A 24,230-nucleotide genomic window follows, 5' to 3' on the forward strand; every position below is an offset into this window, starting at 1 on the left:
TGAGCGTGAAACCTGCCCCTATATATACATGTGTATATAGAGACCGCACGCACACACCCAGAGAAGCCCGGTCTATGGGATTTGGGTTTGTAGACTCTGAGCGAGAAAATCGAAACTTGCTCCGCTGCTGCACTGCACGATCCTCCCGCCAACCAAATCCAACTTAAAATTTATCCTCGAGAATTCCCTCCTCTCGATACACACACACCCATACACGTAGAATCCTGTATATTTTTATACCTCATCTCGCTTTTATTCCTGCAGGGTGCAAGAGTATTTTTATTCGAGAACGAACGGTGTGCGCGGCTGCTTTCTGAAATTCGTGAAAATATTCCTCGCTAATTTAGCTATTTATATGAACGAGTAAAAAATGACGATGAAAAAGGTAGGGGGAGTGGGAAGGGCGAGGGTGTAATGCCGGATGAATTAATGCAAAAATATGCGGCACAGGTGTCTCGAAAATGGCAGCTCGGGCGTAGAAATGAAAAGTCACGTGGTTTTTCCACCATAGCTCTATATATATGTTGCTGCATGGGATACAGCGTTGGTATTTAAGGTGGCGATAATGACGCTCGCGTTTGAAACAAGCTCCTGCAGGCTATGTTGCTGCTCCTCCCTAAAAGTTCTTTCCAGCCAAAGGAGGAAACGGCTGTTTTCGCTCGCTCTGCCGAGAACCTACGCGTGCTACTTGTTTAATCAACCCCCGAAGGAGGGGTTAAGTATACGTATTTATGTACCCACAAACTCACGCGTGCTAACCTACCACCCCCCAATACCAACGTATATACTGGGTGTTTCTTTCTTTCCACGATTAAAGACAAAGACACTCGAATTTCGTTGTGCAATAAAATAATTGGATCTCACAATCAAAGTTGATTGCTTCAGCATTGTTGCAATCGAATCGATCCTTGCGAATGAATGTAACAAAGTTTCAGAAACAATTAAACACTTAATTTTGTCGATGGAAAAGGTTTGAAATATAAAATTGAAAGTTTTATTTATATAGATATAATGGAAAAATAAGCCTGGCAATTAATTTAGTAAATCCGAGTTGAATAGAGAGACATAAATGTATGCATCTGTTTCTGGGACTGATTGGATCTCGTGAAATTCGCAAATCCCTGATCTGTCGTCGCTATCAGGAACAATCAGGTTGAAATCCCTTTGATAGTGGCTATAGCAGACGGTAAATAATTTAGGAGCCAATGAACTGGAAATGGACGAAAAAATCCATCAAATTTGTCCGGCGGCTATTTCGCAAACAGTTGCATGGGTAGGCGCGACGGAATATGACAATCCGTTTTATGCACTGCTCTTAAAACATTCAGCCAATTGCTGACGCGCCGCTGAGAGATTCTTGCTAAAAAGCGCGAGAGAGAGAGAGAGAGAGAGAGAGAAGGTTTTATATATATATATATAGGGCACACGCATAAAGAGCTAGAGGGTAAGACTGGTGGAATTTTCGAAACCTCCAATTAACTTCAACCCGTCATATTCGTGCGAGCATAATTTAAATTAATAAATTACTAGCTCGCGATTAAACAGTTACCGAGCCCTCTCACACGAGCTTAAGGTCACCAGGAATGCTTTATTGGAATTTATGATATATTGCAGGCGAGCTACGTAACTATATAAAGACCAACGTGTTTAAAGTGATTAATTGAAAATTAAGCCATGGATTATTAATTTCAAGGAAAGAAGATATTAAAACCACACACGATACGAGGAATAAACAATCGAGAATATATAGTATACCATAATTTTATTTTGACCTTGAAACAAATTGGAACATTCTTCATCGCTGTATTCTCTTTAGTTTTTGTTTTTGTTTTTTTTTTTTTTAAGTAGCAGGAGTGAAGAAATTGATTAAATTCTGGGTTATTGGAGTTGCTTACACTTTTTGGTCACAGGTTGTACAGCAACATTGTAAAAGGCGTTTCCTCGGTAGGGGATTTAAGTTTGTGGCACAAGCTGAACCTGTGCGAGGGAGACTCCAAGTTTCAGGTGGAAGTTGCATGCTCAACGAGATTGCATAATGACATAATATTCGTCGAGTGTACCTGCTTATGCTCGCGGTCGAGTGGGCAATAAAGAGTGTCGAGGGACTTGAACGATGGAGTGCGATCAGGTAAACCAGAGTTCGATGGGGTTAAAAGGGGGGAGGAGGGTGAGACTAGCATGAAGAAAAAACGTGAAAATCAAGGAAAAGCTGTAGTGCAAATTTTCTAATTAATAAACCAGCTGAATTCGAACGCTAGGAATTTCCCAAAGAATTTTGTACGAGGTGAAAAAGAGTTCAAGGTGAAAAATAAGCAAATTTCTGAGGAAAGAAAGTGGAAAATTGACGGAAAGCTCAAACGAGGGGGGTAGAAATTCGATTTGCCTCTCGTCAAGGGGATAACTAGTTATCTAAATACCCATGAAAAAAAGGAAAGAGTTATTCTGGTTAAAAAAAGAGATGGGCCTTGCCTTGTCGAGAAGAGTGAAAATATGAGGAAAACAAGCAAGGTGGAGAGTGAAGTTTTCGCTCTCTTTGACAATGAGAGATGCCTTGTCCAAGCAGCAAAGTTGCTTTATTATGCATAATGATCCACAGCTAGGGCTTGGACGTATTAAATTAAAAGCTGCGTTGCCAAGTCCCCCAAATCGACGTGTTCACCACCACTACCACTACCACCGCAGCCCAGACGCTGATAACAAGATCAACTCTGCCGCCATCGACGTGTTTACCATTTATCAGAAGAAAATGTCCACTCTTTCCCTTGTCAATATAACCGAGCTAGTAACAAAATTATAAATCCCTCGCGATCGACAAAATCAAGACACTTATTGGCAGAAATGTAATTTAAGAGAAAACTTGAAAAGACTTTGAGTAAGAGTGTGAAATAAAAATATTAAAAAATTATCAACTCGATTGGATCGGACGTATGGATTATTTTGTAAAATATATATATTTTGGCCCATGGGGAAGATAAGGTGTGTATCTGGAAATTTCGAGTGACTCGTCTCTGGATAAGCAGATGGGAGGGGAGGGGAGGGTAGGTAAGCAGGTGTAATAGCAGCCACTCGGCAGTTTATCTCCGGTTAAGGAAAATTACCTGTTAAAGGGCTGACGATGGTGGGTCTCGTTAGCCAATAAATGTAGGTTTAACCGTACCGAGTCTCGCCCACGGGTCCGCTTTGACGCCTAGTAGCAGTAACGACGCCTTATCGTCAACGATCTTATCGCTATAGACCTCCGAGCTCCCCGACCAACCACCGACGACGACGGAAAAGATCCAAAAGCAACTTGAGAAAAAGGACCTCGCGAAATGAGAAAAATATTAAAGGCCCTCCCACGCATCTATATGCTCAACCTTACCCCCTCGCTCGCTTTTTCCTCATTTTCTCCATACACGAGCTTCCCTTGAGCGCTAAGCGTTTACCTTATGTTGCTTGTCCTCAAAATTATTTTTTAATTATCAAGAAATTACACTCCCTCTCAAAGCCACCACTGCACACTGCACAGTGCACAGCCCTTCACCGAATACCACGTTCCACTCGTTGATAGAATTTTAAGACTGCCTCCTATATAGCTTTGCCAGTTTTTACATTGAAATATTATATCTGTTATAAATAAATGTCTATAGTATATAGTCGCACGAAAAGCGTTATTAAGAAAAATAATGGAAAAGCGAGTTGGGGAGAGAATTCTTATGAAATGAAAAATATTTTCGAAAATATAAATCCTAACGCGAGCACTCGCATTGATTTCTATTTTATCGAAAGTTTTCGAGTGATGTAGCAAGAACAGGCAACGAAATAACACAAGTTTCAGTTGGTACTAAATTGGTGTAGAGTTTGTAGAGCTTTTTAAGCGTGAAATCAAGCAGTTCTCTCTCTCTCTCTCTCTCTCTCTCCGCAAAATGTACTATATCATCATGGTCGCAGATGGTGGGGGGTTTAGAGAGTAGAATGGTTGTGGAAGAGGAAGGAGTTGGGTGGAGAGATGTCCTGCAGGATCTGCCAGAAGCAAAATGCGAGACCGAGAGCACACGAGTTCTGCAGGATAATATTTAGTATTCCCGTGGCGTACGCTGTCGCGGCTTATAATATTTCGCGTCATATTAATATTCCATGGGGATACTGCCAACTTGCGCCTGCTCGAGAAACTCGCTTGGTCAGTGTTAGTGAGACTCGGCAATACTAACCGTAATTATTAAGACCCCCCCCCCCCCTCAACTCCTCCCTCTACTGTACTCCACCACCCATTTTCTTACCAAAATCCCCTCCAAGTTTAAACTAATCTTTGAACAAACATCGACGATTATCAAGTTTTGAAAGTTTTTTAACATAATCGTAGAAAATATATTCTCTTCTCGAAAATCAAATTGGAAAATGTGATAAAGATGCAAAAAAATAAAGTGCTTTAGTTACGGTAGTGAAATTATTGGATGTAAAAAAATTCAAAGCATTCAAAAGTGACTTATTTTCCACCAACTACATTTTCAGCGAAATCATTTAAAGGCTTCGTAACCTTGTGCAAAATGCAGCCTCTTTGATGTGGCACACGATATGAATTCAAAACTTTGTTAGCCATAATTTCATGTATATCTACTTAATTTAAAATAGCTGCTTAGTGGTGCTGCAGCACGTTATTAATCTTTACGATTCTCCAGTTTCCACCTTGTACTTTCGATCGACCTCCGCTATATATATAAAAGATGAAGAATTTCAATTATCCTTCCTTTGTCGAAAGCTCGATGCAATCATCACCGTTAAGAATAGCACTTTTGAGCACAGCAAAAGAGATTATCCTATTGAACGTCGAAGCAAATCCATGACGAAATCCAGAGTAACGTTTACAGGTAGCAGCAAAGTGGAGTGTCGACAATTTCGATTAATTCCAATGGTATTAAATGATTAAGACCACGCCCAGCGGATATTTATCTCTGCCAGCATTGGACAAGCATTCAATAATACAGACCAATCGGTGGCTCCAAAATAAGCGATGTAATCCGACTAACCCAAATCTAACGCGACAGCTGACTACTGGATAAGGAAAGAGGCTCGACAAAACTGCTTCTATCTTTTCGAGAGAGAGGGGGGGGGGGGTGGACTTGGGGTGGCCAGAGGCTTGCATCCATTATGCAATTTGCCCAACGAAGACGCTGGCTGTTTCCAAGAGGCGAGTGGGACGTAGCACGTATGTACCTGCAACACCGGAAATTGCGTGCAATATTAAGTATTCGCGCTTTTCCCGCCAATCCTGAGGGAATTGGAAGCAGCAGCACGTGGCTCCTGCCAGAACGTGTGTCTCTTTTACGGGACATTCGCCTTTAAGCCAACAATTACATTTTCTTCTTCCAATGGCAATTTATTTCTCGAAGATCTTACTCTGTATGGACCGTCGATGTTCCACAAAAATTCCTGTATACATTGTCGAAGAGTTTATCACTCTGGAGAAATAATTTGACCTCGATCAAGGTCAGAAACGGATGACCTCGAGATGATCGTCCAAGAATTGTGCCGCGGAGAAGCTACAGGTACAAGAATCTTGCAAGGTTTGCGCAGCCAAACACTTGTTTTAATTCGAGCGTCGCTGGAAGGTCCGACCGAATCCAATTGGACGAGGCGTTTCTATGGAAATGACAAGCGGCGCCCTCTTTTCAACAGCCGGTAATGTCGTTTCCATGGAAATCGCGCTGGAAATGTTTCATGGGCCGACGTGGACGGTAATTAATTTCAAACGGTTCTAATTAAATACCGAGCCCAGTCCCTTTAACCCCGCTCTCCTTACTGGCAATATTTTTCAATTAGCGAGAGAGACTAAGAGGGGGTGAGATATATTTATATTATATATACATATATAAAGAGAGACGTGCAACGATCGTACAAATTTTGAACGACAAGCTAATATAAGGCAGGATAACATCGAGCAGCTCTTTTAAACTTTGGCGAGGAGTCAGAAAAAGGACAAAGTGTTCAGGGAGAATGCAACAAGACAAATGTGGATGGTCCAAGATCGTGCGTCATTGTTTCATCGTTGAAAGGAGCAAAATACGTATATATATAGTCTCGTTGAATGGGCGCTAACAATTGTGGGATTGGCATCAGCAATATATATATATATATATATATAAGCAGCATTGACAAAGAGCTTTAGCAGGAGGCACTAGACACCCGAGGAGAACCACATGATTACAACTCCTCTCGAGCCTTGATTACCAGGGAGAGCCCTCTTTCGCATTTTCTCCCCTAGCTATATATATAGGACTCGGTGCATTTCCCTACATCCGATCTAGCCACTGAAGCAAGGGCGACGCGTGTACGCGGAGCGAGCCTAACGACATTGACGATTGCCAAGCTTCGTTCCTCCTTTCATCATGCACGTCCAATCGAATAAGAAAAATTAATGACGACCGAACAGTCCTTCGTCAATGCCACACGAATAACATTGATCCAATAAAGCCGACGAATTATTTTTGTCGTGCTCGTGTTATGGCAGTGGGACTGGTAATATTATCCAGAAATGCGGCGAGCAGGGATCCATTCTTAGGGGTGAAACTCGAGTCGAGCGATAAACGCGTTGAATCTTCGAGATGGCCAAGTGGCTGAAGAGGATCGATGCTTCCTTACGAATGGTTCGAAATGTGTGGCGTTGGTTGATTTGGGAAATTGACACCGCGAAAATTGGTGGAATACAGTGTTGGAGGGTTTTAAATCAATTTTCGTTCAGAATTCGAGGCTCTGGATCGCGCAAACAGGACAGGGGAGGAAATACAGGGTGGTGCGTGGGATCGCAACGATTCATGGGGTATGAAAACATAAAGAGAGGGTGAAAAGAGAGAAAGTCCAAGGATAAGGGAGGAGGAGGAGGGTATTATCGCTGTTGAATGGACCATCGACTGATAAACTGTGTCAAAGTGTGTACCAAGAGTCGAAACGAGAAACACCGAATATGAAAGGATAAGGACACAGATCCCTGAAGATGATTGGAAACACTTTTAATAACGAAATAGATGCTTTTAAAATAAAAACTGACATTTTGAAGAAGCCGAGGACGTTGATAAGGCTCCGTCCAAGCAAGATGCGTGCTTGGAGGGAAGAAAGAGTGGAGGTGAATTCTCGTCGGAGGGGAGAAACGACGATGAAGACGTCGAGATCAAAGAGGGGCCGAAAGAGAGAGAGAGGGAAAATGGTCACAGGAAATGAAAGCGACACAGAGCGGCGTGGATACCGCCGAATGTAAACGAGAAAAAGAGAGGGAGCCCTGTAGAGTGCGAACGAGACAACAATGAAGATACTGAGAAGGGGTGTAGAGGGGAGAGGGGGGGGGGAGGAAGGTGAATATTGAGTGCGGGATATTAAAAGAGCTAGAAAAGGAGGAGCGAGAGAGAGAGAGAGAGAGAGAGAGAGAGAGAAGAAATACAACAAGTACGAGTGAAATAATAAAATGTAAAAGGGGGACGACGAGTAGGAAAAAAAGAAGAGTGAACACGTGTGTGTGTGTGTGTGTGCATTGGAAGATTCAAGTAGGAGGGGGAGGTAAATAAAAAAAGAACGAGAGATGTTTTTAAAGGATAAAACGTGGCATTGCCTGGTGAAACAGGTGAATGGTCGAGAGGGGAGAAGCAAATATATAGAATTATTTAAGCAAGACATGTTTAAGGCTGTAAAACAAAGTTCGGGGAGGAGGAATATAAGAAGGGGGAGGGGAGTAAATACAATTGGAAGGGAGACGTCGGTGGAGATGAGAGGCAAGAGCCCCGGTGCTGCTTCGTGGTAGATTTAGCCATTTACGGGCACGTAAGCGGTTTCTATTGTCTATGAGATATAATAGAGTAATCTTGCGGTGATGTGCCGCCATCGAGGCCTTCGCTACCGAGTCAAATATTCAAATCGCACGCCTCTCGTTGTACTCTATTACATATATATATATATATAAAGCACAAACGCGACCCGATCAGAACGAGTACGAGATCTCTTCGGCTGGACGCACACAGCAAGCGAATACTGAAAAATAACATCCCCAAAGGCACGATAAATTAAACAAAAAATCAAAACCCCTTTGAAGAAACAGCGAAGAAGAAAACCACCCTTCCACGTAGCCTGGTAAAGAAATATTAAACAAGAAAACTGACCAGAAGACCGAGTGGCTTTTGAGAAAAAATATTAAAAAGCATCGAGCGATAAATCTATGGCGTTTCAATAAAAATTGGAATATCGTAAAAATGAATTTGCACAGTTTTAAAGCGTATTATACAAGTAACTTTGCAGGGAATGGATTATTAATGAGCCGATAGAGAGGAGTTGCAGGGGTTAATACGCTCGCACGTTTCACACGTAAAAAGAGTACATAGAGTATTAAAACATATATATATATATATATATATATATATATATTACCTTTCGTACACATAGACACAGATCTATAGAGGAGTTTCGGTTGGTTCGCGCGAGAGACAGCGCGCGTTGGAGGTCGTTGGCGGTTTGTGTTAGTCACGTCGAGTTTACGTAGTGCGTTTTGTGTTGTTGTCTCAGCTATATATCACGGCACGTCAAGAGTCATAACGTGACGCGCGCAACACGCTGCGCATCAGTCATTTAGCCGCAAATGGAATCTGCTTCCTTCCTCTTGCAGCGTTTCCGCGCCTTGTACAGGCATTTCGCACGCGGCTACAACCGACACACACACACACACAGGAGCGAACCATCGTTCCGTCAGTGTAACCCCGGGTTTGGCCGCCTCTCTCTCTCTCTCTCTCTCTCTCTCTCTCTGCCTCTCTTTTCACCAATACTTTTCTCATACGTACAAGCAAGTTTCTATGTACAGTCATGTGTATCGTTGCTATACACACCAGGATGTTCCATTTAACTTGACCACCTAATATATCTCCATTGTTCTTGTTGCACACACACACAGTACAGGCCAGGCACAAACTTTGCAGGGATCCACCCCGAGGAAGGATCTACGGGAGAATGTTTACTAACGAGTAAATATTTACTGTCAAAGTCTTCGATATTTTGCGATTAATCAGCTGACGGAAACGAGACAATTTTTTACCTTTTCTCAACGCCTTTCTTTGTTTTTCGAATACACTGTGACGTCACGGTTATATTTCTCTCCTCCTCTTCCTTGTTGGAGTTTCGATGGAAAATTTCATCATTCATCGTGTATATTTTTGTGTAGGAGAGTTTTTGCGTAAAGTAGTGATATAGGAGGGGGGGGGGGGGGCGTAACACGTCGGAGACGACGAAAGGATGGCCAGATAATTTCAATTAGCTCCGCTTAGTCGTGATAATGAACGTGGTGGTCCGCGAATAAATACGTAGGCGCGCGGCGAGCGGGCGGAGCAGGAATCAGGAAGAAGGGTAACGAATCAGCCTGACGAATCTGATCGTTGATTAGCCGGCCGTGCATTATCCCCTGGAACAATAAAGGAGCGCGTCATGCGCGCGTTTACATAAACGAATTTCAAACTGATGGAGTTTTCGCTTAATGGGAATCCGCGTGATGCTAATCGCTTGTCTGCTCGTCCAATGAGAGCTAGCTAGTTGCATTTTGCGAGAAAACTTTTCACGACAATAGCATAAACCAGGGACGATGGTAATAATGCTCGGGATGGTTCAAACTTGTGCCACTAAACCTCACAGATGCAATTCTCAATTTTACAGGGATAATTCCAGCCGTAGGAAAACCGAGGAGCGAGCTCTTTTATTTCAATACGAATCACGTGTTTATACATTATTCTTATACATGCAATATTTCCTCCTTTTAAAAAATAGTAAAGTTTATAAGAGGCTAATCGCGCGCGTCTATACTTTTCCAACAAGTTTTTGTAGTTGAGCAGTTGTTTTACGAGAGTAGCGTTAATTCACTAAATATCCTTGTTTAAAAATCTCGATCGCTCATTCCGCTCATTAAGGACACGAGGCAGGGTTGGACGCTGGTTCGCCTAATTTAAATATTCCCGGCCTTTCTCGTCTCGAGAGTTTTCTAATTTAACCGCTGGCGGTTGGCCGTCTGTCCCGGAGTCTATCCTGTGCAGGAGACCGGCCAGCCCCCCTCCGACAGTCTCGACCTCGTTAAAGTCCATTAAGTGGAAGAGAAAAGACGCGATAGGACCTGCGCGACCAAGGGGCTGCGGCGGAATCAAGGACTGTGCAGAGGAGAAGGATGCAGCGAGCAACGGAAAAGCTACCTGCACCTCTTTTCCACCAAGGACTCTGGTCGCGCGAGATTCCGACCAGGTGTTCTTCTCCTCCATTACCGACCTGGCTGAGATACAACGAGCCTTTTTACTGGACCCTCTCCAAAATCACTATTTATCCAATCGTTTGTCCATTCTCCTTCTCGTCTCTAAAACTCTTTATCAATCTTTTTAATCTGGCTCTTGGAAATTTCTCGAAAAGCATCACTTTCTATTCTCTCTCTCTCTCTCTCTCTCTCTTTATACACTGAAGGATCCATCGATCAACGAGACTCCTCTATGAAGCAAAAGCAAAAAACGCAGATGGAAAATTATTCGGCTGGACTCGAGTTGGCCAACTTTCAATTACTTTGGCAAATTTAATAAGACGCTTGTTATAATTCTAATAAGGCGAGCTACACACTCGAATATTGAATAAATTCATCAAAAAGTGACATTTCTAACCAAGGAAGGAAGAGAGAGCGTAGGAGAGAATTAATAAAGGAAATTTTCTTGGCAGATTTTTCTTGAATTCCAAGCGAGAAACTTTAATAAGCTCGGTTTCTGACTTTATCAGGCTTCTATTGTACGAATCCCAAGGGTGTACAGTGACAATTCCGCTTGATCGCTGCACTCTGCAGTCTCCGGAGTTTCGTCACCAGGGTTCGACTAGAGCGTGAGATTCGTAGGCAGGCTGGTGGTGGTGCTACACCAGCAGCAGCAGCACCCCACCAGTAGCATAAGGGGAGGAGTGTGAGTGGCGAGGGAAAGCCTTCTTATGCCACGATTAACTCTTAGGGAAAGTAGATCGGGCCGCTGGTGCGATTAAATATGCATGATTTGAGGTGAATGTAAAATAGCTTTGGGTTTCGAAGGGGGGATGGAGCGCGCGAGGAGGCATCTGCGTTCGAGGATTTAAGGCTGACGGATCGCTGCCGCTTTCCCGAGGGTTCTTCCCGCCTCGAACAAGGGACTACTCACCTTTTTTTCAAAGCCCACCTGCCAAAGGCCAATCTCCTACGTCGCGTGTATGCTGTACGTGTGCGGTCCAAATAACTAGGGCTATCCCCCCTCTTAAAACGATACCATTAAAAAACTGTCCTTGGCAGGTCTCGTCCCCCCCCCCCCCCCTCATTCGTCAAAAGCAACGATATCATTCTAAAAATGCAGATTACATCGATCAACCAACTTTTTAAGCACCGAGGAAAAACGATTCTCCATTCTGAGCGATGTAATACACGAGGGAGGAAAAATCTGCGAGTTGGAAAGTTGGAGGACGATTCATCGCCACAGAGGTTTGTTTATTGTTAACTAGTGAACGGAGATAAAAGGCACGAACAATCCAGCAACATTGGAGGAATCGATCCAGCTGGTACTCTCGTGTGATCGTGAAAAAGCCGGAAGGCATCGGATTTTTCGATTTTCCGCCTTTTTCGTTCGCTCGTGGCATACGTGCAACTGTGCGAGATACGAAATTCCAATGAAAAGGGAACACCCGGATGTGGCACGTCCAACTGTCATCGCGAGAACATCGAGAGAATCGCGCTGGAACGAACCGAACTGCGCGACGACGAGTCTATTTGTGCCGCAACGCGCGCGCGACCGCGACGCGTTCCTCTGCCCTGCGTGACCCAAACTGCGATGGATGGAATAGGGAAAAGCTCCGAATTAAAGTATTATATATAAACGGGCAAAAATAAGGAATTTCTGGAAATAGAGCAGCTAGAGGAAAACTCTAATATTTCTATAGAGTTTCCGTGTGTGGCTTATTGGAACGAGGCGAATAGAATTTTTGGGACATAATAACCAAATCCATTATTATACACGAGTTTTTGGTTCGAAAAAATCATTTCATTTTGTGAAGAGCAAATAAATAATTAAAAAGGTAGAATTATAAATGACAAAGGATTTTTTTAAAAGAAATCTAGAAAATTGTGCGAGGTTAGGCATTCGCTCATTCTTTTCCCATGTGCAAGGAGAGGGTTCTGTGGAATATGGTGCATGCAGGTTTTCTCAGCACCAGCTGCACACGCACACGTTTCTATATAGAGGCATAGAGAGCCTGCCTAAACAGCACCAAATTATCAGTCGAGGGTTGAAGAGAGCCGCTCGGTCGAGTCAAACAACTGGTTTGCCCCATATGCAAGCTGTTCCTTCGTTTTCCTCTCTCTCTCTCTCTCTCTCTCTCTCTCTCTCTCTCTCTACACTATGAATAAGATTTTGACCACCAGATTGGTCTCGGAAAGAAGAAAACGCTTGACTCCCGTGCCAAAGGATCAATTTACTATAGTTTCAAAAACTAAACTATAAACCTACGAATAATATACGAAACGAAACAACGAATCCTCTCTCAACTGTGCAATTTCTTAAATTATTATTTAATAGAAAAATAGTGCGGATAGAGAAGAGAGTATGAAAAATTAAATAACAAATTCTAATAGCAAGGATATAAGAAAAGCTTAAGCAACGTCTTTCGAGGTAAGCGAGCATGTAACACGAAAGGGTCCATGGCAAAGTTATCAACGACAGGTCAGTTGGTAGGAACTTGTGTGTGTGTGGAGAAAGAAGGAAGAAAGTAAGATGGGGAGAGGGATAGAGGTAAAACTAGCGGAGAAAAAAGAAGTATGGAGGAGAAGCTGGAAGAGTGAGGCGCATAGTATAAGAGGGTGGACAAGGAGGGGGGAGCCAGGTAAAACGTGGTAAGTGGAAAAAAGGCAACTAACTCGCGTACGCTCTCGCTAGCGTCGATGAAAAATTCACGGCGGCGATAACTCGAGCGTTGCATTTTTCATAGACCGCGAAACTTTCTTATCCGGTGCTTATACGCGGTGTCGTTTTCGAGCGTGGCGGTGTGGTGGCTCTCGCACCGTATTGGCGCGTCCCGCGAGACCGATAAGCCCCCCCCCCCCCAACAATCCATCCTTCCCTTCACGAACCACGCGAGAAGCCAGCTACCAGCAGCACAGCAGCGGCAGCTACTGCGAGATATCCGAAATTTTTCGATGCCGCAACAACTTTGCCAAGCTCATTCCACTTGCTTGTTTCTTCGCTTTTCGAACAAGTCTTGTAGGGCAAAGAAAAATCACTCGTTCCTTCCAAGTTTTATGCTTCCTCGGATACCAAGCAACATTCCAAAGAAAGCACACCACTCTGAAATTCACGCGGTCACGTGACTATGTATAGTTTCAGCCCGATGGATAATTTAGTCCAAACACGTTTCGCTTCCAATATATATATATATATATATATATATATGGGAGAATGGAATATTCTTCGAGTTTTTAGCATCGCTCGTGTAGTGATATTTTCTAATGAAAAGAGGAAAAATTGTGCGATTCTACCGAGCATCGAGGATTTTCAAGGTAAAGAAGTCTCGCTGAGTGATACGAGTGTCAGTCGAAGGCTTGCGATAGTAATGACGGGAACGGAATCAAAAGCAGAAACGCGGAGAGAGAGAGAGAGAGAGAGATGTGAAAAGCAAAGGAAAGAGGAAGAGATAGAGGGAGAGAGAGAGTTTAAGGAGGAGAAATTCCAAGGGGCGTGGACAGGATAAGTTATCCTTGTGCCTTGGCCCTGCACGCTGGCATTATTTCGTATCTTGCAGGACACTTGAGGCAATGAGAACGTCCTGGCCCTGGCTTGTGCGCTGCTGGAATCCATAACGAGGCCTTATCTATCTTAGTCCGACCTCGACTCCGCCTCGTTCTACCCATTTCTCCTTGTTTCACATCCTCCCCCCCCCCCTCTCCCCCCTCTCCCTCCCCTCTCCCCTCCCTACCCAATCCTAAACGCAACTCCAACGACGCGACAATTCTCCACTAATTACATTCAAAGCTCTCTCATTTCCATCAAAGATATCTCTCTCGTCATTAATGACTAAAAATCTCCACCGTAAAGCACAGCTATATATATATATGTATGTATATACTCTGGAGACGCGCGAATTTCCAGGCCTGTAATAGAAATGCAACTTTGCTGCTGTCTGGCAGCCAAATACCTTTAATACAGAGTATATATGCCAGGATGCTTCGGAAGGTGTATGGCTCGTATAATGCACGTGGGACACGTGACAAATGTCCATAATTTTAATAACGCCTGAACTTTTGACCCAGAAAAGTGTCTCTTGGCAGATTAATGCATTACATTGCTCATTTCGTTCGCAGTTGGAGCATTTTAATCTCCTACATATTTTTATCGTGTCTTTACACTCGTTCGAGCTTAGCCATTTATCTTAGCAGGCGGTATCTCTCTTGCCAAACCAAACTGTCCGCCTGATTAGTGGTTTTTGTCGATAACACTGCACACGGAAACTGTTTCGCGACACGCTTTTGCGCCAACCTTGCTTGATTAATCCTACACCACCTTCTGCCATGCAACTTATGCAATTCGTTTAATTGAATTGCATTTAAATGGGTAAAACCAAAGCTGCTTGCTGCACGAAAATCTTAATCTAGTAATACACACACACACATACAAATGTATAAAAAAAGTGTGGATTACAAATTTTGTTTCAAAATATTCATTTATTGGGAATTTTTAATTATAAATATATAAGAAGGGAAAAAGAGGAGAGAGAGAAACTCTAAATGACTGATTAACGCATCTATAGTCATTAATTTTTACGTAGATTGAATTTTGTGTGGAAAATCAGTCGATTGGAAATTCTTAATGGAATAGAAATAACGCATGTTTGTACTCTGGTACTTTGACGTTAGAAACACGTGGGGTGCAGGGTACAATGAGAACAAGAGAGAGAGAGAGAGAGAGGATCCCTGACGAATGACTAGTGTGACGCATCCATGAGCATATCTGCAATGACGTTTCAGACTAGTTTCCCAAGCACTGCTTTCCTGTTTTCGTTTTAGGGGAGTAACAACGGATCAATCGTGTTGACTATTCTACTAGCACGACAAAGGAGCATCGATCGTATTACAGTATCCATTAAAGCGAAACTCCAATATCTGTTTGCTCAGCAATGTTTTAAGAACTGCACAATCCACAGTATTTAGTCTCGATAAAAGATCGAATCACGAGACGATAATAATTTCCCTAAAAATCCCCTTTCTTAATACGTAACAAAAACAATAATTCTCGTTTAAAGAATATACAAAATGCAACGTTAAATTTTATTTAAAAAATGAATCAACACTGCGTAAGCTTCTTTACATCGTAAATGAACAAATTTCAATATTAGTTTGCGCGCGTAACGCGTAGCAATCCACTAATCAGCTTTGTGTATTATCAATACAGAAATGAGGAAAGAATTATATTCTTTGCAGAAATTCCATTTTCAAGTTGCACGGTTGACCATTTCAGCAGCCACGACGCAAAAGAACATAGCGCCGCCGGAGCATTACGATATCCATTAAAGTAACGCGAAACCAGAAAGTTTTCCGTGTACTTAAAGTATTAAGACGTCCAGCGGAATATCATCGAAATAAAATTCCCCAATCCCAAAGCGCGCGGCCGCCGGAATATAAGCCAAGGGAATTTCATGTTCGTAAAGTACGATACGAAACAAACTAATGTTTAATCCATTATTCCGCTGGAACGATATTGAACCAAAGTAGTTGTTCATGTTTGATCATCCTGTTTCGCCTGATCAAGAAACGTGCATCTTTGCAAGAAAGCATACTGATATTTGGCAAACATCGGACCGACCAACGGAATGAAGTATCAGGAGAGCTTCATGAATAAAACAAACGTTTCTCGTACTTTCGTAATTCTTAGTCGGACAAATAATTAAAGTAGGAACCGAGGCTGGGGAGAATTTAATGAGAAACATGAAAAAAGCAATTGACAAATCATTTTATATACATATATATATATATAGTATACTGAGGATATCGAGAATGTAACTCGGCTAATCGTACAACAATTGCACGCGAAAGAAAAGTCTTTTGTTTGAATAAACATTGGTCGATGAAGCAACGAATTAGTGTGTGTAAGAAAAAAAAAGTGGGGTGATATAATTCGAGTGAAAATTTGGACAATAATGGGAAATGGCGAGGCAGAAAAGTCATAATACCTGTTGGTAATTGAAACATTCAATTCTAGGCTGGTTTCCGGAAAGTTTCGACAATCGCTGTGTATACTTTCGCGAGCGTAGAGAGCGCTAATAACAAACCTCACAGGGTGATTACACGCCGTGATTTCGCGCAGATTGGACGAGTGATTAATTCTCGCGGGCAAACCCCCTCTAACCACCCCTCATTTTAAACCCTCGACCGGTCTGCCTCCGCTCTCTCTCTCTCTCTCTCTCTTTCTCTCTCGCACCCCGCAGAAAGATATTTTAATTTCAAAGTGTGTACATGTGTGTATATAGGTGGTAGGAGGGGGGGGGGGGGAGAGGCAGTGAGGTTTTCGAAACGGTTATTAATTCGCGTGTTGCTAGGACGGAAATAGGGTTGACCGGGGATGGCTCGTAAAAACAACCCCATTGTTATCGCGAAACCACAGCTAGTGACCTGCACACACATTCGGAAAAAGACGAATTTTACTCTTTACCCTTTAAAGATTTTCTTAACTCACGCTTATCCCGGCCCTACGAGAAACCCTTCCACCCCCTTTATGACTTTTTACCATCGCATTTATTTCGAAAAGCATAAAATAAAGCGCACGCGACCAAACAATGCTGGCCACGCTTTTCTTTGTACTGATTAATTATCTTTTATAGGCTTCTTTATTTTACGTTTATCCTGAAAAAGAAACATTTTGCTCCTTTTTACGAGGTCTCCAGACCCCTCTCTCCCTTCCCAGTGTTTATTTTTCAAACATAAACTAAAGTGCAGTGGAGCAAAAAAGCCAGTCGGTTTCTTTGTGCAAGATTAATCATGTTTTATACTACTTTTTACTAGGCGTTTACACCACAAAGGACCATTTTTAATCTCCCCCCCCCCCCCCACTCCCCACGAGTTCTTTTTTCAATTTTGCGTCCCATCTACGAAAATTCTCAAAGAAACTATCCAGCTAATTATTTAATTCTCTCTCTATCAAGATCCGCAACTCGGTAATACTGACGAGGCAACCCGCGCTACGAGATAACGCGTTTGTATGTATTCGCCTTGAAGATTCGTCTTCGGGGAGAGCTCTTTCGGAGTTTATTCTTGACGCGGCGAGGCAGGCGCAGGCAGCGTCACGTGACCGGAGAAAGGGGGCTTGTCAGGCATCTTTGCATTGATTAATACGTATATGTATAGAGGAGGGAAGCCCTCGCGCGAGCGCCAGTATTTTCCGACCCTTTCTTGCAACTCGTTTCGCGACGACCGACTCATCTCCGATTTTATGCCTCGTTTGAAGATCCACCCTCGCTACTATAGAGCAACGCGCAACCCTCCCTAGAGCATTAGGCAAAATCACAGACCACGAAAGTACGCGGCGGGGAATTCCCTATTTGGAATTTAAATAAATGCACCCGCGTGTGCGAGTAAAAACCTATACACCGATCCTTCGGAACGTTTACGCACACCGTTTTATCCCTGCACCGGCCTTGAAACTCTTCCCATCTCGCCGTAATAATCATCGCGATCGAAAAGCTCGTGCGGAAAGCTCTCTCTCTCTCTCTCGCTGGATCCTTCTGGGGCAATTTTTGCAAAATAATTCTTCTCCGGGTGTAACAAGGTCACGACACACTGCGGCTACCGAGGGAAAGAAGGGCCGAGTGCTCTTTTCTCAGGCCATAGGAGGCCTTGAAAATAAAGTTAGCGTTCTTACGACTCTCCGGCGCAAGAACGCCCAAGTTAATATTGTCTTGCCGTTCTAAGCATGCCAAGGTACACAGAGGCGCGCGCTACCAAGCAAGCGACGAGCGTCGTGCCCTCTTATAGCGTATACGCTATCTCACGCAGGTGTAGCTCCGCGAGTAAACTTGACGGAATACAAAACCAAGTGACGCCCCTACGGTATTCCAACAGGCGGAAATAAATAAACTGTCTCTGCCGAGACAATCGCTACTAATTCTCCACAACTAGCGGCAAAACCAGATATCCCCCCCTCCCTCCCCCCTCCCCGTACACATATACACAGTGCAATGACACAACCGACTCGAATATGAGCGAATAAAACGAGGGAAAACGCGAGACTATTTTTCTCAAATTCAACAATTATAACGATACTAAGATACACAAACGCTGGTATAAGGAAAATATTGCATGAAAAATTCAACGCTCAACCCTTGCTGGGGGGCGGAGAAATAATCGTGGCGCATTAGAAGGATATTACGAATGGATTTGAGGTTTTGTTGGCTAAAGTTGGGCAATCTTGGGAACACAGTTATATATCGAATGAGACGTATAGCCAGTACAATAGGTACGGTGTGGTCATGCAGTAATAGAATACGTTAGGTATATAATGATATAGAAAGGGCCTCGTGTATTATTCCCTTTCAAGGGAGACCGGTGATTCGTGAAGGAGGAATTATAGAGCCAAGAGACCGTGTATACTTTTCTCCTCCGCTTCTGACATTCGTTCATTTATTTATGCCAGCGCCACTGGCACTCGCTTTCCTCGGATCGAATGTCGATTTCATTCCCAGAAACCTTCTCCTTCTTCTTCCTCTCCCCCCCCCCCCCCTCCCCCCAATATATCCACCACGTTTATCGATATATCTTCGCTAATCGGACAAATCGAGAGAATTTTCCTGTAACGTTGCTTCTCAGCCCCGAGCGAGATAAATTATTATCCCTCATAGGAGAAAAACTGGAAAAGCAAAAAGGAGGAAGGAAAAATAAAGGATAAAACGAAAGAAGCAACTTCATAAATCTTTCGGCCATTGGACCCAACAATGCTATTCATTGGTCAACAATAAACGCACGAGCTAGTTAATTATCGAGCATATGAAAATTTATTATAATGGATAATCGTCTATACAGACGCGCCTCTCTTCAGGGTTCATCCTGCACGGAGAGAGAAGCACGCACAGATATATAGCTGCGCGAGGCTTTGCTCGCGAGATCCTTAACATTTTGCTGTTTCACGCTCGTTCATTAGTCGAGCATCGACTCGAAGATTGAAGATTTTTGCCCCGATAGAGGAAAAACATCGGATCCGGACGTTTTCCACGCTCGAAACGAGCCCGCATGAGCTTTTCCTTTGATGAATATTCAGCGTGTCCGGCTGGATAGTGCGCGTCGTTAACATTAGACTTTTTACGAGCGATTAATTCTTCGGCAATAGAACGAAACGTTTCACGGCGCGCGGAAAGGTCTATAAAAAGACGGACCGACGGCGCGTGAAAACCTTTGTGGCCGTCGTGTGCCTCGATAAAAATATATAAAACGCCATTATGGACGTTTTCGGATAAGCCACTGCCTCCCACCCCCCCCCCCCCCCCCCACTACCAATGATCACACGGGAGACGCGAGTTCTTCGCATACTCGACGAGATGCAATGGTCCTGCAGGTATTATCGATGACTCGCGTCGTATAACGAGGGTAATGCTGAAGAGCGCGGCTCGTCATTGTCGCTCTGAAAAAAATCACGCGAATCACCCTCGATATATATATATATATGCGTATATACGCCGGAAGAGGAGGGAATCGATGTAAATTTTTCAACGCGTTCCCCGCTCGGACGAACGGAAAATGTTGAAAAATCTCCTGTAAAAGCCCGCGCGCGTTTTATTCATTTATAAATTTAGCTCTTCCAGCTCTCTCGCATGACTATTATTATAAATAAATGTAGTTAAAAATATTATAGCTGCAAAAAATTCGGCCGTCGATTTTCATTAAAAATACACACTTTTGGGATTGATATCGCTTTTAGTTATATATATAGGTATATATATATATGCGGTGTATCTATTTTTTTCGATAACCGCGTTCCTGTAACATTCTTTTTCCCTTTTCTGTGTTAACTGTTTTTTTTAACCGAGTCGTATCATTGGTAATTGGAGCCAGTCGAGGAGCTTGTTATAAATAAAAAATTGGGAGGAGGGGGAAAGGTTTTGTGATTTTGCTTCATTGAGAATGAAAGGGGGCTGGCTGAGTGTCGGTGTTAGGAAAATTCACGATGATTCGCGATACTGCCGGGCCGGGCTTCGTCGATGACACGAGGCATTTGGTTACGGTCCAAATGTCTAATTTACAAGCGCAATAATTTTGCCGCTATGGAGGTTAGTGCACGACTAGAGGGTGGAGGGAGGAGCAACGAGAAGCTGCAATTTTCGAAATTCCACCCGCGCGGCATCCGATCGTAACGTTTTATAAAATATGTTAATGTTCTAGCTGGTAAAGAGCCATACCGAGAGATCCCAACGCATCTCCCCACTCTACTCGCGATGGGCTTGGCCCATTTTTGTTCGAGAAACAACGAAACATGTAAAACAAGAAGAAAAAATTCCAAACCGTCGCGTTAAAGTCTCGCTCCATTTAATGCCACTCAATCGTAAAACTACGTGAAATATACGAATGTCGCGGACGGCTTTTCATGCGAGCAGGACTTTCCTTCGAAAAAAAGGAAATCACGTTCTAACAAAGCACTAGGAAAATTGGAAACGTTCCACCAACAGCTCGTTTAACCACTAAATTCAAAGAAAAAAATTAATGTGCTTTTCTAGCCGAAGCTCTTGGTGTACTTGCATAATTCATGGGTAATTAGTGATTGCTAAAACAATTTTTACAAATTTTTAGGTCTAGGAAAAGGACGAAAACTAGTTATTTTTTTTTTGTGACATTTGACAGAATTTATAAAAATATTATTCTTAGAAAGCAACATGATTGTTTCACTATGGGAAATAAAACAAGTACGATGACCTTTCAAACAATCACGGAAGGACACGTATCTCTGAAAAATCATCGTCATAAGAATGGAATATTTAATAATTCGTTAAAAAAATAAATAACAAAAGCTTCTAACATCCATGCACACAATTTCTTATTAATTCTTAAATAGTAAATAACATTGAAAAACTTGAGGCAGACGAATGAGAATGGCAACTTTAACGCTTAAAAAACTATATTAATTTTTTTGGATTAACGCTAAAATGGTCTATCATGAAAAAATAAACAATGCAATATTTCCAATGGGTCAGGAAAAGTCGATGTAAACACAATCACGGAAAGAGGAATTTTTGAGAATGAAGCTGCAACGGGAATGGAATGTAAACAAGTGACTTAGTTGAAACACCTTAATCTCGTAATCCGCGAGAATAATAAAGCCAGGTGTGTGTGTGTGTGTGTGCCCCTTTATAATAATAAATATACATTTTTTTTAAGAAGAGCTAATTAAAACATCACACGGTTATATTATTATATAGTAAAAAATAACGGCTTTCCTAATGTCATTTCAACGCGTTAATAATATTCCATCATTTCCCTCTTTCAACGCGAACCAACTATAATTCGCGCTTTTAAATAGTTTTCCTACGAGCTTTTTTCAAACATACAATTAGATCCGGGAAATTCGTCGTATAATTTTCAATTTTCCGCACAATAAACAAGCGAAGATAACGCTCTGCAGCTTCACCTTTAACGAAATATTCCATTCCCATATTTAACATGTAAGTTTTTATAATTACGATTACCGTTTATCGCGTTATTAACAATGTACGTTAATAACGCAATAATAAACAGTTCAGTGAGAGAATATTATTCAACGTAATCGATTCAAAAGAGTAAACGCATTAAAACGGAAACGTTGAATTTTCCAAAAGGAATACTACTATGCGTTTCAACGAATAAACAAAAATAACAATTAATGCGCGTAGCGATGAGAGGCACGAGATTAAGGTTTTTTCATACGTGGAACAAAGAGACGAACAATTACTCACTGTTCCTCCAAGAAGCCAATGCGTAGGAGAAAAATCCCAGCGGCACGTAGAATCCGAAGCAGGTCTCGAAAAAAGCAGCACTTAGGGATACAGATCGTCTCACAAAATCACAGAAATAAGAAGAACCAAAGGAAAAACTCCAATATCTCACTTCTGTCGCAGAAACTGTCAGAGATCGGTTCCCATTTGGCCACGTTGAGAAGAAGGAGGAATAACGCAATAAAATCTCACTGGCTCACCGCGTGAGCGGCACTCAAGTAACATAAAACACTGTCACCGATCAGAAGCAGCATGAGCAGAAGAGTGCGACACGGAGACTCTCGCGAAGCAATATCCAAATCCACGCAAAAGCCTCGAGTGGTCGACGAAACTCGTAAGTCATTCACCCTTTCAGCTGGGCTGTGATTACGTTTCGCACTTCGCACGATATAAGAGGATCAATCCCACGAGCGAGACGAGATAACGAGTTGTAAATTTTTTATCCACGGGGGAGGGTGAAAAATTGGTCTAAAGGGGGAATCTCGTTTTTGGGAAAACTGGTTTTTTTGACGGACAGCCACACCGGGAGCGCTTGGCACACTGCAGCGAGAGGAACGACCGGTCGCGAGTGCTATCGATTCCTGGCCGTGGAAAGCTGAAAGCCAGCCATGAGAGAGAGAGAGAGAGAGAGAGAGAGAGAGAAAGCTTTTTCTTCTCTCCCTCCCCTCTCGCAGCGAGTCGGGCACTGGAAAAATTCGAGCGTCTTCCCGCGAATTCTCAAAACGCCCCAACACTCCTCTGGGGGGTTACCACCCAACAACTTTTTCCCTACCGATCGCTCTGCCAAGTTTTCGGATCGTCGGCCGAGAGGATCTTTCTCTTCTACTGCGTTTTCACATGTATTTATATATGATGAGTTGGAACGTCGCGAGACGACGAGTACGTTGCGGGAAAAAAACAGGCGAGGACAGTGCGACACTGACGCGACTGGGAATAACGAGCGAATGACCAGAATATGACGCTTCTCCCTCGAGCGTCCGGGTCGGACTGACTGCGGGGCGACTCGGGCAAATTCGTCCAGACTCGTTCGAGCTACCGAACATCTCGTCCCACCTCGCTTTAGACCTTCCCCTCGATCCCCACCACCTTACGCTGAAAACCCTCCGTTACTGCTGTCTCGTTCCCTCCCCTACACCCCTCTCTTTCCCGCGCTTCTACCCCAAATTTCCCACTCCAACCCTCTCTCGCGCACGCACCTTCTCCCCTCTCACCATCACCCTTCAAACTTCTCTTTCTTTCTTTTTCCGAATGTGCTTCAACCTCGATGTATCCTTGTCTTAAATTTTGTATAACCCTCTTTCTCTGTATTAGCAATAATATTCTTTATTTTTGTATTAAAAAATATATATGTGTATATAGACGAGACAAAATGGCTACCTTTTCCCGCTTAATATGCTTATCGTAAATTTTATAACCCTCTCTCTCTCTCTCTCTTCCTCTTTCTGTATATTAGCAATAACATTCTTTCATTTTGTATTATAAATATATATGTGTATATAGAGAAGCCAAAATGGCTTCCTTTTCCCGCCTAAGTATATCAGATTTTATCGCACTTGCTTCGATTTCCCTCTCACCCCTTTCCTTTTTCGTTTCTCTTAAATATAAGCCTTTGCTGATCACCTCCAACTTTTTCTTCATCTTTTTTTCGTATATATCCAGTTTATATGGTATATAGAAGTGTGGTGAATTAACTTCGAAAATTTTGGGGATATTGGGGGATCTTAATCTTTCCCAATTATCATTCAATCAGTTCTATTTATTATTGCACACGAAATAAATTATAAACTTATTAGTATTGTTCGCTCGCTTTGCTTAATTGCTCGTTATATTCTCACTGTTTTATCTCGCATTGGTGAGTTTTATTGATACGTATATACGTTTGTTAACGCTGTTCGAATAGAAGTAAGTTTATTGTACGCATCAGGCAGGAAGACCTGGCTCCAGCGACTTTCGTCGGCTCTCGCCCAGTATCCGATTGGTGCGAGATGTGCACATCAGACTCGCAACCAATCACATAATTTGCCGTACACCGACTTGTGTCGACTCGTTCGCATCGCTCGTATAGGACGGTACATGTGGCTTGTACTTTATCCGACTAAATATACTATAGATTATATTGTAGTAACTTTGATTGCTGCCTCGCCCTCTTCCTCTCTCATTTCTCCTACAGCAAGCCCCTTCCTTTCTCATATCTTCTACAGCAAGCCTTTTCTGATCACTTCTAAGTTTTATCTTGTCTCGTTTTAATATAT

At 42.8% G+C, this 24,230-nt stretch overlaps 1 protein-coding gene across 3 annotated transcripts in view; it reads right to left on the reverse strand.

Moving 5' to 3' along the window:
- Positions 1-22,941, reverse strand: part of LOC136783133 (uncharacterized) — a 208,953-nt gene extending 186,012 nt beyond the window's left edge. For all 3 annotated transcript variants that reach the window (XM_066743000.1, XM_066743003.1, XM_066743001.1), the window contains exon 1: positions 21,940-22,941. The gene's annotated coding sequence lies outside the window, so the exon portion shown is untranslated. The remainder of the gene's footprint in view (positions 1-21,939) is intronic.
- Between the last annotated feature and the right edge of the window lie 1,289 nt (positions 22,942-24,230).

This window comes from Prorops nasuta, unplaced genomic scaffold, assembly GCF_024137725.1.
Source record: "Prorops nasuta isolate Cenicafe-Biocafe unplaced genomic scaffold, Cenicafe_Pnas_1.2 PNAS00032, whole genome shotgun sequence".
Taxonomy (NCBI): Eukaryota; Metazoa; Arthropoda; class Insecta; order Hymenoptera; family Bethylidae; genus Prorops; species Prorops nasuta.